Source organism: Gavia stellata, chromosome 2 (genome assembly GCF_030936135.1).
Source record: "Gavia stellata isolate bGavSte3 chromosome 2, bGavSte3.hap2, whole genome shotgun sequence".
Classification (NCBI taxonomy): domain Eukaryota; kingdom Metazoa; phylum Chordata; class Aves; order Gaviiformes; family Gaviidae; genus Gavia; species Gavia stellata.
In genome coordinates this window covers 44,345,045-44,360,418 of record NC_082595.1, presented here as the reverse complement: position 1 = coordinate 44,360,418, position 15,374 = coordinate 44,345,045, and the positions used below count along the sequence as shown (strand labels likewise).

Here is a 15,374-nt window from a genome sequence, read left to right as displayed (position 1 = left end):
GTCAGATACACCCTCAAACTCCAAATTATTTTGATGATAAGAAGCAATAAATCATTTTAATATTAATAAAGACTGGTTCCAAAATGTTGATTGCTCCACAGATAATTCTGAACCATTTTCCAACTGTCCGGCCAAATAAATCACTATCTGGGGTCATGGTAGGGGTGAATTTGTTAGCTATACATGGTCTGTGTTTAATTGTCATAGCAAATCCCAGATTTAAAGCATCACTACTGCTGACATAGTCAAGAACAGCCAGTGCCATTACTAAGAGTGGTGGCTACCACTGCCCAGGAATCCATGCTGTCAGGATGTTTCTGGATATGGAGAGATATATATACCACCATATATATGTATGTGTATATATAATACATCTATGTATATGTGTGTATATATATTATGTCAAAGACAAAATTTAACAAAACTGGGACCAGATGAAGAGAAAGGACAGAAATACATGGTGGATGGGGATGCCCACACACGCCTTTCCCAGTTCTCCTCATCTATACAAGATGTTTTTCTGCTGGTCATCTTTTCAGGATTGCCACCTATTCTAAAAGGTGAGTAAATGACAACCTACCACTGACAACTAAATGGGAACTGCTACAAAATTTTATGATTAAGTTGCTGTCTTTTTAGAAAAACAAATAGTTTGCCCACTTAACTGAATAAAACTTCTAAAATTGCTTTTACACATACTATTCTAACAAGCTACATGCATATACATGCCTACACCAGTATACCAATCTTCCAGGATTACAGTAACATCCTACATCAGTAAACAGTGAAAGAAAATGTAAAACTAATTGTGCCTAAATAAACCAGTGAGCACTCTTACCTCAATAATCCTGACGTTAATTATTCCAAAACCCTGATGCTTTACCCAGAGCAACTGCACCTAAAATTAACAATCTCCTCTGCCTGCATACCCACGTACCTCATCCAGGCTCTTGTCAGTTCATGTCACAGTCACTGTGACGCTCCCTCTCTGGTACAGTCACACCAGTTTTGTTACCCCTCTGCCCTACGCTCCCGCAGACACCTATTTGACTCTCTGCATTGGCTACATTGTCCCTTGGGTATGTCACTGTTGGTTTCTGCTGCCCCTACTCACCCTCATTTCTAAAGGCCTCCGCAGCTCATCTCCAGACCTTCTCCTATGATGCTACCATCTTAAGCATGAACTTGCATGTAATACAGCAAAAACTCCCGCTACTCTGAAAACACGTCTAGAACCCTGGTGCTGGAGGGGGGCAGTTTCTCACGATGGCAACAAGGCACATTTTGACCTGCTGAGATAAAAGCAATTAATTGCTGCATCTACAGCCCAAGTGTTTCCACCTGACGTGTAAGAGCACATTTGTTCAAAGTGTGCTAGAGCTCCAGTACATTTAAAACTTGGATTTTGCTTTCATATTTTGCAAGAACATTATTTCTGCTCAATAAACATTTGGATAAAGCGCTACTGAATATGCAGCACCAGGTAGGTATTTTATCATTTATTTGCAAGTATCATGCATTTTATGATACATTAGCATAACAGTTCAGCAGCAGAGTCAAAATTTGTATCCAAGCATCCTAATTACCAAGATTCTTTCTCTATTCCAGCTCTAATGTGTTATCTCATCTCCTCATTAGTATGTAGTACACATGCATTACTAAAAGCACACACAAATGAAATTATCATAAATATATAACTAGTTACATTTTTATTAGGTTTACAGACATTTGAAAGAAAACTGAACTATTAAAAGCAAAACTTACATATAAAATTGTAATAAATTGTGTATTAAGTTTAATTTATTCTCTAAAATACCCAAAAAAAGTTCTGAAGGGAAGAATTATATTTTATACAAAAACTAGTAATAACTGTCTATTCATTGTCTAGAAGAAATGGAGGTTATTATCTGAAATAACTTGAGTATATTATAATATGGCTCCCAGGCATTAAAAAATATAAAGCCATTTATTAGCTATTAATAGAGCCAGACTAAATTGATATGATTAAGTCACAGTTTAATCTACTGTATAGTTTTATGAATTTGTTTAACTTGTTTCCTTGTGGTAAATTTTGGAAAGTAAACTGTTAATTGAACAGTATTAAGACCCTTACTCCCAAAGCACACCAAGACAGAAAACAGATACAGAGGAGTGCTTAGTATGCATACACTTGCACGCATTCTTGCATGGAAATCTGGTAGGGTAAGCTTTTCTTTATTTGTACATTTTTGATTTCACAACAAGCAGTGAGAATCAAGACAGATGGCTAGCCAACATACAAAATGCAAAAATCATTCTCCAGAAGTGTCTCACGTAAACGCAGTAAAACCTACAGGTCCGCACCTGACCCTCCTTCCTTGGAGAAACTCTCAATGATCTTCAGTGGGACACATTTGGGAAAGAAAAAGAGAAGAGCTCAAAAAAGAGAAGAGCTTCAAAGTTTAAATGGGCTTTATGGAACTGGACCAAGTCAAATTCAGGAGAAAAACCTATGTGTACCCCATTCACTGAGTCTCCTCCTGTTCAGAAGTCCTCCCGATGAGCTATGGTTGGTTTACTGCTTCTCGCAGGCACACCTGCCCATGCTGCAGAGACCACGGCAGCCCACAGACCGACCGGCCTGCCAGCTTGCTGCTGTCTCAAAAGTAAGTTTTTTCTGGAGGATGCAGGTATTATCCTGCTCGTGATTCCAAGCAAGATGCAAAACAGCATTTCTGTGTCTTCTGAACTCTTACAGTTTAGCTGGGGTGTTTCAGAAGAAGTAAGAATGCCGTCCATCTCCAGGAGTTTTCATACCTTCTACATGCATTTTAAATTACTTGCCTGATGGCAAACGTCTCAGGTGTAGAGTCCGTTTCCACAAAAAGCACTCACTTTTGCAAAATTAAGAACTACACTACATTATTTTTAGTAATAAAAGTTCCTAATTTCTGAAGGCATAACAATGTGCTACAGGTTTAATAAATTGACCACACCGTTGGAACATGAGATTCACTAGAGAAAGAAAAACAAATACTCTGATTGCAATAATGCAGAAGGAAAGTGATTTTACATTCACGTCACTTGATACTTAAAAGACCAAGTTGATTTTTAGATCTTTTGGGGTTATTTTAATTGTTTGAATATATTCTGCAACGCTTGAAGGAGACAGCAAGCCTTACGCAGCATCCGCACGTGGCCACAGTTCTCCAGTCAATGGGCCCATGCTCTAATACCTGTATGCTGGACTGAAAAATTCTTCTTTAAAATTTCTGTTCACATATTCAGTTATACACAGATTCTGGCCAAGAGACCCGAATTGCCTCCTTTTAACCTAAAAGGTTATTTAGTCTTGGGAATTCTTACGATCAACCACATTCTCCAGTTCACTGCAGCCATCGTAATTCTTTATCTGAGCTCCATCTCCACTAGCCATTTTGAGGGACCAAAAACCAGATTCAGTTTTCCAGTATCACTTTCTTTTACTCAGCCAAATATCATATTAATGCTTTTAAACTGCAGGATTGCACAAGGAACTTGCACTCAACTGATTATCTACCATGACCTTCAAAGCTTTCTCTGTCACTGCTTTTCCAGAAGAAAGCGATATCCCGTAAGTGAGATCTGCATGTTAGTTCCTAGATCACAGTGGATTTATTCAAATCAAAGTATCATATATTAGTCTGGTCTTACCTTGATTTAAATTGGCAAGCAGGAAAATCTGGTATGAGTAAAATATTTTAATCTTGTGTTGCATTAATTATTTCTTTTGTTATTATTTTAAATAAAGGTTTAGTCTCACTGATTGGTAACTATTCTGTTTTGTCGTATTATTAGCTCTAGCTTTCACACTACGCTTGGCAAGTCTTTTTTGCGAACCAGAAAAACATATTTAAATGTCCACACACACTTATTTAAGCAATTATGTACTTAAACAAATATTTACACAGTTCTTAAATTTAACATGCTTATTACATTAGAAAAAAATTGTAAACAGAACATTTTTTCTTACCAGATCATATTTTTAATTCACAATTAGTGCTCATTTATAGTTGAAGGAATTTGACTCCTTTTAAAATGGTTCTTCATTAGTTAAAGAAACCACTTCAAAATAAACTTGATCCACATTAAAAATATCCTTATTAAATAAAACAAGAAATAGCTTCAAGAAGTGAAGCTTCCAGTTCTAAAATTCTGACAGATGCTGGAGACAGAAACAGCAGGAGAGAATTAAGTTTTTCCTCAATTACTCATTTAGTAAAAAACCTTTAAGCCGTTTCCAAGCATCATCTATAGAAAGGAAATTCCTCCTAACCCATTTAAGCTTATGACCATTCCCATCTTTGCGTTGCTGTCCCTCTGAGAAATTCATCCCCACCCATTTAAGCTTATGACCATTCCCATCTTTGCGTTGCTGTCCCTCTGAAAGACACGTTTGTATGTCTACACAATATACTGCCAATCTATATGCATCCATGGTTGTAGATTTTATGTTGTTGCTTGTTTGAGTTCAATTCTTTCTGCATACAACATAGTTAAATCAAGCTACGATCCTTACAACTAAAAACACTCATTTACTTCTGTGACCAGTTCTTCTTCATCAAGCTATGGTCTTTACAACCAAAAAACACTCATTTACTTCTGTGACCAGTTCTTCTTCATCTGTCTTTGAATTCCTCAGTGTCAGATACAGTGCTTTCCCAGACAAATTGTCACCTGCAGTTACACACACAGTTTTTAACAGAAATTCCTAAGGGTTTCAATATCATCAGCAGAAGGTGCCCAGTCCCCACTCCCCCTGCTCTCCCCAATGCAAGTAACATTCTTAAAAGACTGGTCATCCTGCTTCTATTTTATTTAGTGATATCTAGTGGGTACTAGCTAATACCCTCATCTCCTCCCTTCTCTGCCAGGACAGTAACTCAGAAGCATTTAAGATCATTTACTTTTGAGTACTCAGTGATTCAGAAATACATAATACCGCTCTTGATACAGAGTACCACTTTCCCTCCCCTTCTACCCATTCAATTCTCACTAAATAGGTTATAACCGTTTATTTTAACATTCCAATCCTGTGAACCTTCCCCACTAGATTTCAAGTAATACCAAGTAGATGAAATTTATAATCGTAAATGAGAAATTTCAGCTCCTCTTGTTTATTACCCTGGCTGCCAGCATTAGAGGATAGGCAATTAAACAGGGGGTTTTTAATCTCCCTCCTGTCATGTCTGGGTACCTTGATCACTTTTGTTCACAAAACCATGATTTATATTTCAACGCGTGCTCACATGTTGCTGTTATCTTGCCCTCCACCCCCGTTGCCCCAGCTCAGAGCTCTTCTACCTGCCCAAGCCAAAGTGCCCCCCAGCAAATCGCTTCTCTGGCTACTGGAGGGAGCCCAGCCAAAGAACACGCTCCCTCCCCTTCACAGATAACCAGCTTCTCCAAAACCCCAACAGCTTTCTACACCGAATTATTCGCCCTACCAGCAGGTAACTTCCAGGACCTATCTTTCTGTCCTGCTTATCGGGAAGAGAGGCTTTTTGAGCATGTCAACTGGATAAAGAGGCTTTTAAAAAGCTTCTGCCTCCTGGCAACTAGCATCAAAACCCTACCTTACTAGTGTGAATTCTTCCGCCAAAGCTGACTGACAGGACAGCCAAATGTGGCTGGGGGACAGGGGAAGGGAAAGAGGGGGGTGCTGGGTTTCTTGCACTAAATGGAAAAGCTGGGTGGTTTTCTTCTATCTCATGGGAAGTTCTGAGACTTGGGAATGGCCCTTGGTCATCATCTTCTGGGAGAACTTTGAGACAGATCAGCTCATAACCACACTCCAGTTTTCCACTAAATAACTCCGAGAAGGGACAGGTCGCTGCAGGAAGGGCTGGTAGCCTCTCCCGCTGACCGTGAAGGCAGCTCTCCCCGCCAAATGGGAAGCCTCCTGTGCCTCCAGTTGGAAACTGCAGCCATAAGGGCAAAACTGACACTAATAGCACAACCCTAAGCAAATTTCACTAAAAATCATGTAAACCGATGGGAGAGCTAATGGCTAGCGGTGGCATTCCTGAACACAAACAGGGTTTCAAAGGGAGCCCCCCAGCAATACAATTTCCTCACCCAGAAGGGAGAGCAAACAAAAGACTGACCAAGCATCCGTAACACCTCCATCCAGAACAAGGTTTCAGGCTTCCATTATTCACTTATTTTTTCCATGAGCAAATATAGTGTAACTAACAATATTAATGTAGTAATATGGGCAAACATGTACACCTCTGCCTAAGCTGACAAATATATTTGCAAGGTTCATTTCACCTGCAGCTAAACAGAGAAAGTTGCCCCAAGACAGGGAATCTTAAGGAAAAAGGACGAGAAAAATCCCTCAAGGCAACTGCACACAAATATACTGTTGTATGTTGCTTGCTCCAATAAGCACTTACACTGACTCCAACTGCAGGAAAAATTATGGGACAAGAGTGAATTCACGTCCTTTCAAAGGGCCCTATCGCCCAATTCATTCTGCCTTTTTCAGCACAATTGGGATTTTCACAGCATATCACATTCCAGTGTCTGAATATCTCAATTTCCAAAACAACATGTTAACAGCATACAATAGAGAACTCCAGCAAGTGCATAAAACCAAGACTACACTTTTTTCAACCACTATTCAAATATCAGCTAAAATCTCTCGCCAAGTATATGAAAATAACAAAGAAAAGGCATCTCTAAGGAAAATATTAAGTCTTAGTATTCTTATTGCATCCTTTAGGTGAGCCAATCACAATATTTGTTTTCAACTGTAATTTGACGTACTCCATGCCATATGCATTACTAGATGAACTACTGAAAGCAACACAGGGAGAGCAAATATTGCATTCCAAAACCAAAGACAGCGTAGCAATAAAAATGCGCAGATTTGTGTTAGATTCACCGTAAAAACATCTCCAGGCTAATCACAAACTGTTATAGCATCCTCAGTATTTCCCACTGCTATTGTCTTCTTTTAACGGGGAAGGAAAAAAAGGAAAAAAAAAAAAAAAAAGAAAAAAAAAGTGATTCAAAATGGAAGTTCAGTAATTGTTTACAGCCCAGTATGTAATCGGCAAAATGACTGGCAAAGTTCTTAGCACATCAACTCAGATGTATGCGAGCAAGGCATTCCTTCCCTGCAGTAGGCGGCCCCATGTCAAGCAGCTATGTGCTAGAACTTGTCCTGTGCTACCTGTTCAAAGGGAACTGTGCAAGAATATTTCAAGCTCTGACAGATACCACTTTGTGCAAAAACATCCACAGGAGTATTACAAAAAAAAGACAGCACTGATGTTTCAGCAACCCCTGTGTCAAGAAAGGTGCTCTCCTGCATTTTTATTGACACACAGGAAGTGGATGATCATTCCCTGTACAATCAGCACTACCACTGGCAATACTGCTTCGCTACCAGTCCCCTAGTCCTTTCCATGCTTTGTACCAAACTCTATTGTTTAAGACTTTGCACCTCTCTTTTTCAGAGATGCTACTGAAATTGCCAAAGAACCTGCTGAAATTTTGCACCTCTCAGACAGTAAAAAGTACCCAACAAAACCACAATGCAATAAAAAAAGCTATTGTTTGCAGCATTTTATTACTACAGGATTAACAAGTGCCAAAGCGTGTTGTCCTTTCTCTCAGCAAGTATTTATAAAAATCTTGAGGACACTTAAGTGTATTATGTGGAAGGATTCCGGACACAGTCAGTACTGCCTATGGCTGGAAGCAGAATACATAAGATCAGGTCCATGTATAAAAAAACACTTTTCAAGTAAAAACATGTTTTCTCCGCTAAGCAGAACACTACACCCAGCGTGCATCTTTCCACATTGTTACAAGCAGCCGCCTTACAACCAGGTTTCATAATAATAACTAATTTTATCCTCTGGGCTAAAAACTTAAAAAAAAAAAAGAGCGCTTTACAGAAAGCAGAAGTTTCAGAGTTCCTGCAAGAGAGTCTAAAGCAACTCCAGTAAAAACACAGCAACTCACATGTACACAGGATTCTGATATTTAGTCAGGTTTTTAGTCTGCTATACAGGATCTTAACGCATGCCAAGAATAGGAATGTATTTTTAGATAGTTATATATGTGAAAGACAAAAATGGGATGACAAAACAGAAGAGAGAAAGAAGAAAGGAAAGCCTACACCCAATACACCCGAAGTGTATCTGATCTTTTCCTGGATATTCTTCCACTACTTTTTGTGGTTATGCTCCTCGCGTAACCCCTGCGTTATAGGCCTAAAGCAATATTAGAAAACATTATTTTTCTTGTAATGTATAAAATCAAAAAAGAAAGGCCAAGTACCCACACAGTCATGGCATTTACTGAATCTACTCTTCACCATTTGCTGCAAGACTGCAAATTTACTCAGGTCATAAAACTTAATCTTCAATTTGAGGATACAAGGGATTTCTCACAGTATCACCTTGGAGGACTGAAAACCCACCTGCCTTCTCTCCGACATCAGGTACAATTTTTTTTCCTTGGTGAACGCAAGGTCTAAAGTATCATTTTCTGCAGAACTTAAGGTTCATTTTAGAAATAACAGTTTCCTCTCTAGGACAACTTTCCAAATGTAAAAGGGCCATAAATCTATTAAGTACACACTGCCCAAATCTGCAGGGGGATATCTTGGCCTCTGATTTTCTTCAGTTTTGCCAACCAGCAATAAAATGAAACCAATGAAAAACACAAACCAGTCAATTTGCATCCCTCCTTTTAAATACTCTCCAGTACGGCAGAAGAGTCAAAGCACATACCAATTTTCAGCGCTGCCAGCTGGGAAAGGTAGGAGGGAGAGCAGAGGCAAGCAGTGGAGTTACTCAGAAGGGGCAGGAGGAGCTCGAAGCAGAGGTTCTTGCTGAGCAGCCCTGCCTGCTTCGTCCGTGCACAGGCTCAATCTGGTCTTGGCACGGACTCTTACATATTTGTTTTTACTCAGCACCACTTGCACAGCACGAAACAGTTCAGAGAGACGGACAATCCTATGAAAAGAACAAGGTGGTTTTGCTAACCTGCCCTGTAAAACGCGTATTTGCCAACATGGCCTGTAAAACACACGTATGTACACAGACTCCAGGTAAGTAATGTCACTTCTATAATTAAAACATCTTCCCTAAGTGGCTATATAAACCTTGTTTATTTTGATTGGACTCTTGTCTCAAAAGACAAGTTATATTACAGTTTGCCAAGAAATACGCAGAAATCTCTTCATCACTGTTCTGTGAAACAAACTAATAGCAAGTGTAATTTGTCCCTTTGACTTATATACCAAAGCCAAATTCACTCACTTTCCAATATGTGTATTTGAATATACTATTCAAATATGCTTTCTAATATTGTCCAGTCACTAAATTCCTTATTACCCGTTGTGTGTTTGAACATATGATTCAAATATGCTTTCTAATATTGTCCAGTCACTAAATTGTTTACTACCTGTTATGTGTCTTGTTCTTAACACACAAATGCAAAAAGCATTACTAAGAAACAATGTTCAGAAGAGGAGGAAAAGGATGGAGCATTCAAAGAAATAAAGCAGACACTGATTTTCTCCTTGCTCCTCTTCCCCACACCCAGAAGACATTATAAGATTCAGAGATCAAATACTTACCAGCAAGGATGGAAGCATTTAACACATTTGTTCTATTTTAGGCAAAACAATAAATAAGAAGCACAAGTACCAGAGAAGCACCCAAAAATGGGGTCATGCAAGGCAGCAGAAGAATAAAAGCCTACAAAAATTAAATAAGCTGTAGCTTTAAGTTATTCCTTAAGTTCTTAAATCTTTCTTTCATCGGTCTTGAAAAACAGCAAAACACCAAAAGCTTAAAGTATTTACATTAGGATCTTTATAAGCCTCCAGTTAGTACAGTTATAAGAAGCAATGCAATATATAAACAAACATGAGTTTCAGAAAAAATTACCTACAGAGAATGTTAATAGTCTTAAACATATTTAAGATTTTTTTTTTTTAAGACTTTATAACTCATCTACTCCCACAAGCATCTTAATGTTTTAGGTGATAAAACATACAAAACTGAAGCAGGTCGCTGAGCAAGCTTTGATTATACTGCATGGGACCCATGTCATTTAAGACTGACTACATAAAGTGTGGCAAATGCTCTTCATTTTTTGCAGTACTTACTGTGCTACTGTGAAAGTAATTTTTACTTAAGTTTTGCTGAAACTAAATCAAACATAAATCTTAGTTTGTGGGTTTTTAAAAAAAAAAAAAAGTTGCTGATAGCAATAGGAGTCTAATCTCGAGCTACTTAAACATCAGGTATTTCTTGAAAGGTCTATTGTTCCAAGAAGAAAGCTACCTGACTCTGTCCCAGGGTCAAAGTGAAGGGTACTGACCTGACTCATTCTGAAATTCTCTTCAATTGACTTAGAGGGATGATTCTGCCTATGCTGCTATCAACTAAAGACAAGTCACCCAATCCCAACAATGTGGCCCCCGGCTGAAATTGTAGCTCTACTGAAGTCACAAGAAATTTCCCACTGATTTCAGGCAGGTTTCACCTTCTTATCTTCAGCCCTATTTTCAGCTGTGGGAAACACACTCCCTATTTTTAAAAAAGCAAACTCTATTGCCTCCCTTGCTTCCTCTGAGTAAGTTCAAATTTATGGACAATTGATAGTATCTTCTGAGAAACTATACCAAGACTTAAAAAAAAAAAAAAAAAAAGCTGAGTTGCCCCTCAGGGACATTACAGAAAGTATGGTTACAAAAATCTTAATGTGCATGCGCATGATGGGTCTGGATGTCATTTCAGTAGTTTGGAGTGGCAATTATTCTTTGATGAATATTATCAACAGAAAACTACTATGACTATGATATTAGGAGTAAGGGTTAATTATTCCTTACCTACACTTTAAAACCCTCCTGGCACAGTCATTATATGGCAGCTGTTGAATAGAGTAATGCAGCAGCCTCGTCTTAAAGCAAGATGCTTATTTTACTTCAAATGTAAATAAACTCACGTCTCCTGCTGCCATGTAAAATGAGGTGTTCCTAAGTAAATGATTTTGTATCTTCCTAGTGAAGCGGCAAACATCCCTCTGTTCTCCACTTCTGATCGCCAAAATCTATTTCCTGCCTAACTCCAGTGTAGACTGACAGCTAATACAGCTACCAAACCAAGTTCTCAACAACAGAATAATTGCTGCTTCCTTAACAGCAGTTTCCGAACACCAACACATAGGGTTTGCATCTTTTCCTCTCTCATGCCACCACTTCCAAGCAGAATAACAAATGTGATTACAGCTATTAAATATTCCAACTGAAGTACAATCATTTAGCAGTAACAAAAAGATATTTTATTTGGCATAGTATGTTGATGATTCTTATGCACTTTCTACACAAATGTAGACTGCCATTTACTCCACGATGGATGTAAAAATTAGCATTTACTGAACAGCAGTACATAGTAATTGAACAGATAAAAATGTCGACCCTGTCTCATTTCCAAGCTGTCTCTCACCACCAGCTGAAGGATCAGTTCTTTTTCCTTTTCAACCTTCATTTTTTCCACACAGTTTCAAAGAAATGATAGAAGCTACTGAAATGTTTCTATTTACCATAATAATGCAATTCTGCTACTTTAGGGATCTTCTTCAGTAAACAATCTCAGATGACCAACATTAAGATGAAGAGCTAAGCTACTATGAAGACCCCAAACTTACGTCAAATTTGATTCCGTGATTATCTGTAATCTGTGCTTACCTCCCTCTACAGAGTAAATTACACTCAATAGAAGGGGTAATTCCAAAGGAGACAATACAACATAAAGCCTTATCCTGCTATGAACTAAAGTAGCAGCCTTTTTTCAATTTAGTCAATGAGGGTTAGTATACCCAAAAGAAAGAACCACACTAAACATTTTCCTACAGTCTGCACAAGCACAGTATTTTCCTAAATCCGAAATTTAAAAATCCCATTTCTTTACATGACAAAGAGCAGCAACTTTCCTTTGCAATTATTAACACTTGAACACCAAAAGATCCATTCTTAAAGATGACCTTACAAGGAAGACAAATAACTGTGACTTCTCATCCTTTTTTCTGATTCATAAAAGGAAGGATTCAAACTTTACACTCTCCAGGAAGTATTTCTTCTACTTTTATTTTTTTTCCTCTGGAAATTTATAGCAGTTCAACAGGATGGCAGATGTATCATTCAAACAAAATTTTACTGAGGAATTATTTTAATTCAAAGTATTTATATGTTTTTAATAGAAGAGGAAGTTGGGAAAAGATTCATCTTTAAGAGTTTCAACCTTTCTGCTTTCCAGGAATTACTAAGAATCACAGAATGATTCTTAGTCCATAATCTACTAGTGAGAGCTCCAAATAAATGCCCAGGAAAAAAAGCCCCCAAAAAACCCAGGGCAAATCAACCAAAAATCTGGAAAAGGGTACTTCTGAAGCACTCCTGAAACACACACTGATCAAAGCTTCACACCCCACTTTTTATGTGCGTGTATGAAACATTGTCTACCAATCTTTAAGAAAAAGCACCACATCTCAATGTTTTGTCCTCTGCTGGTTGTTTTTGAGATTCAATCATATTGATTCATTCTCTGTTCTTGCAAAATAAATAGGCTAAGAAATTAAAACCCTGCTTATTTTCTGTGTCTGCTTCCTTAACCAATACTAACATCAGTTGTGCTAAAAGCTGCTTAGGAGCACAAAAAGCTGCAATCTATTCAATATTCTCTTGCTGGTGAGGGCAATTATACACACAGAAGAAAACAAACATCACTTGGCTAGTATTTGCTGTATGCACACACCACATTTTAAATTAATGCTTCATAGCAAAACATGACAGTAAGCCTCACTTTCTGGGCATACTTCAGTCTTCTAGAATTAAAATTATTTCAGAAAGTAACACACACACAACCAGCCACCCAGTAGTAAACACGTTTGTGTTTGCTAGCTTTAAAACTCTACCTGCCAAGCCAACAGCCAACTGATTTCCTTGGCGTAAATTCGACATTTCCAATCTGGGACATTACCCAATACGAGCACTGTAAAACCTTTCCTAAATGAGGTAATCACAGTGGTGCTGCTATAGTTCTGGTTGACTTGCAGTTTCCATTACAATAAATCCTTGCTGCACATTCCCAGAGGTTTTACAACTTCTCTGCCCCTTTAAAAAGTTACTCCGAGCTGAAACCTGCCACTTAATACTTAAAAAAAGAAGCGCAGCATCTTTTTTTTAAGCCTCAAAATAATCTGTACTTTTAACAAAAAAAGAAAAAAAGAAAAAATGTTTCTCTGAATATTTACAGTTTCAATCTTAAAACTATGACGACACTGACGACGTTTATTTTTGAATTCTGCAAATCAAGAATATAGAAGACGTTAAAGGGACAAGTGATTAGCACCCTTTCATCTTACAGTATTTCTGTAGCAAAAAAGAGAGAAAGAATAGACCAAGGCTCAAGCCTCGTAACTGACTGACTGCAACCAGGCTCAAGGCACTAGGACAACTGCATGATCAGTACTGAAATGAAAAAGTACTGAAATACTCCATTTTAACCAGCTATTAGGAATGGCTATTGTACATATCCACGCAACTATCTTTCATAAAGAATTTACTATGCATTATAGCAACACGATCCTATTTACACAATAAGTTGTTGTTCCAGTTCATCAAGTACACAAGGAATTTTAACGCATCCTAAAAAAATCAATTAGGCAATGATCGTCTGATTAAACAGGCACATCACACCATTCAATTCTTTCAAACATATTCATAAATCCAAGCCTTCAGACTTCACTGAAAACTTCCAAAACCTACATGCGGGTATTTCAAGGACCTGATTTTTAAGCTTAATGAAATTCAGCACAAAATAAAGTGTTACATGCTGTTAACACGAAAAAGCAAGACCATCAGACATCAGCAGAAAAAACTTATTTTAATAGGTATTCTGAGGTATTTCTAGTTTTAGCAAACATGTTTTCACAAAGTAGCAGAAGACTTTCCTACAGCACACAGCACTAAAGCACAGAAACACTTTGACACGTCAATCAAAGCCAAGCCAGAAACTGATTAGGACATCATTACTTGCTTGCTTGAGGTCCAAAAGAGGGGGGGCAGATGTCAAATGAAAAGTAAATTACTGTCTTTATAATTAGATCTTATTACTCACACTATAGCGAAATATATTGCAAAATCAAGCCTGAAGTTTGCAGATGCTAAGTATCCCTGCATATTAGGATTTTCAATTTTGACATCACCTCTTTGTAATTCCAAGAAATATTGAAGAGATTAGAAACTGAAAGTTAAACGTGAAAGTATGTTTTTCTGCTTTTTGTTTTTACACACGTACTGAAATCTCCCTGAAGTCCTGGGTGAGGTGTGCTAATAATCCCAAAATTACATTCATCCCATGCAAACCAGGAGAGAGAGTGTACATGAGATGACGAGATAGCAGTATTAATATTTACATGCAAGACCAGCATTTTAAAACCTTGGGATGCAAACACTGGCCTTGTTGCAACTTGTGCTTCAATCATGTTGAAAACTGACAACATAGGCACAGGTCAACTTGCTCCCAGCTTACCCTTACCTCGTTCCCCTCCCACTGAAAGAGGACAGGAAAGAGACAAAAATCCAAAAGTTTCTTAAGAACATAAAAATCTCTTTGTAAGTAATTAGTTCACCATATTTAATTATGCCTACTGACAAAAGAGACATAAACCGTCAAGTCTGCAATCCTATAAATTAAGTATATGACTCTTAGTAACGTCTTTGTTTCTTGTGCTTCCCCTTTTATACAGGTGCAGAATAATTTGGTTTTTAATCTCTTAACTCATTAAGACAATTTTTACCCAAATCAGTCCAAATGCTTTATATATTTATTTGACTCACACTGAGTTAACTGGACATGCCCTTAAAATTTGACAAAATGCTGCAGCATTCTTCAAATTGCTTAGCATTTTGTTGCAACAAGCTATCACCCATCTTCACATGATAAATCTGGATCTCTGTTGTCAAGCATGGAAGAAAGAGAAAACCTCAGATTACCATTAGCTTCATCACAGTTTTACCTCTCTTTCCTACATGCCTACGTATATATCTCAACCCCTTTACCTTTAGTTACGTTAATGAGTAATGCAAAAAGGTTGTCTGCATTTCAAATTTTGCCCCTTATATAAGGCTTAGTGTTTTGTTCTGGGGCTCATCATTGGTAACTCATGAGAGATGAGTCCTCCACGCTCAAATGCTTAGGAGATCTGGTTTGTCTCTTCACAGCATCCTTTGCAGCCATGTCACAGAACATATCCTATACTTTCGGTACTCTCATCAATATGCTGTGATTTCCACACAGAAAGTTAAGAAAATCTGGGGGATT

General features: G+C 37.9%; 1 protein-coding gene across 2 annotated transcripts in view; it reads right to left on the bottom strand.

Annotated features, from left to right (window-relative positions):
* ARID1B (AT-rich interaction domain 1B) overlaps nt 1–15,374 on the bottom strand; it is a 338,897-nt gene that overhangs the window by 288,428 nt on the left and 35,095 nt on the right. The window lies entirely within an intron of this gene.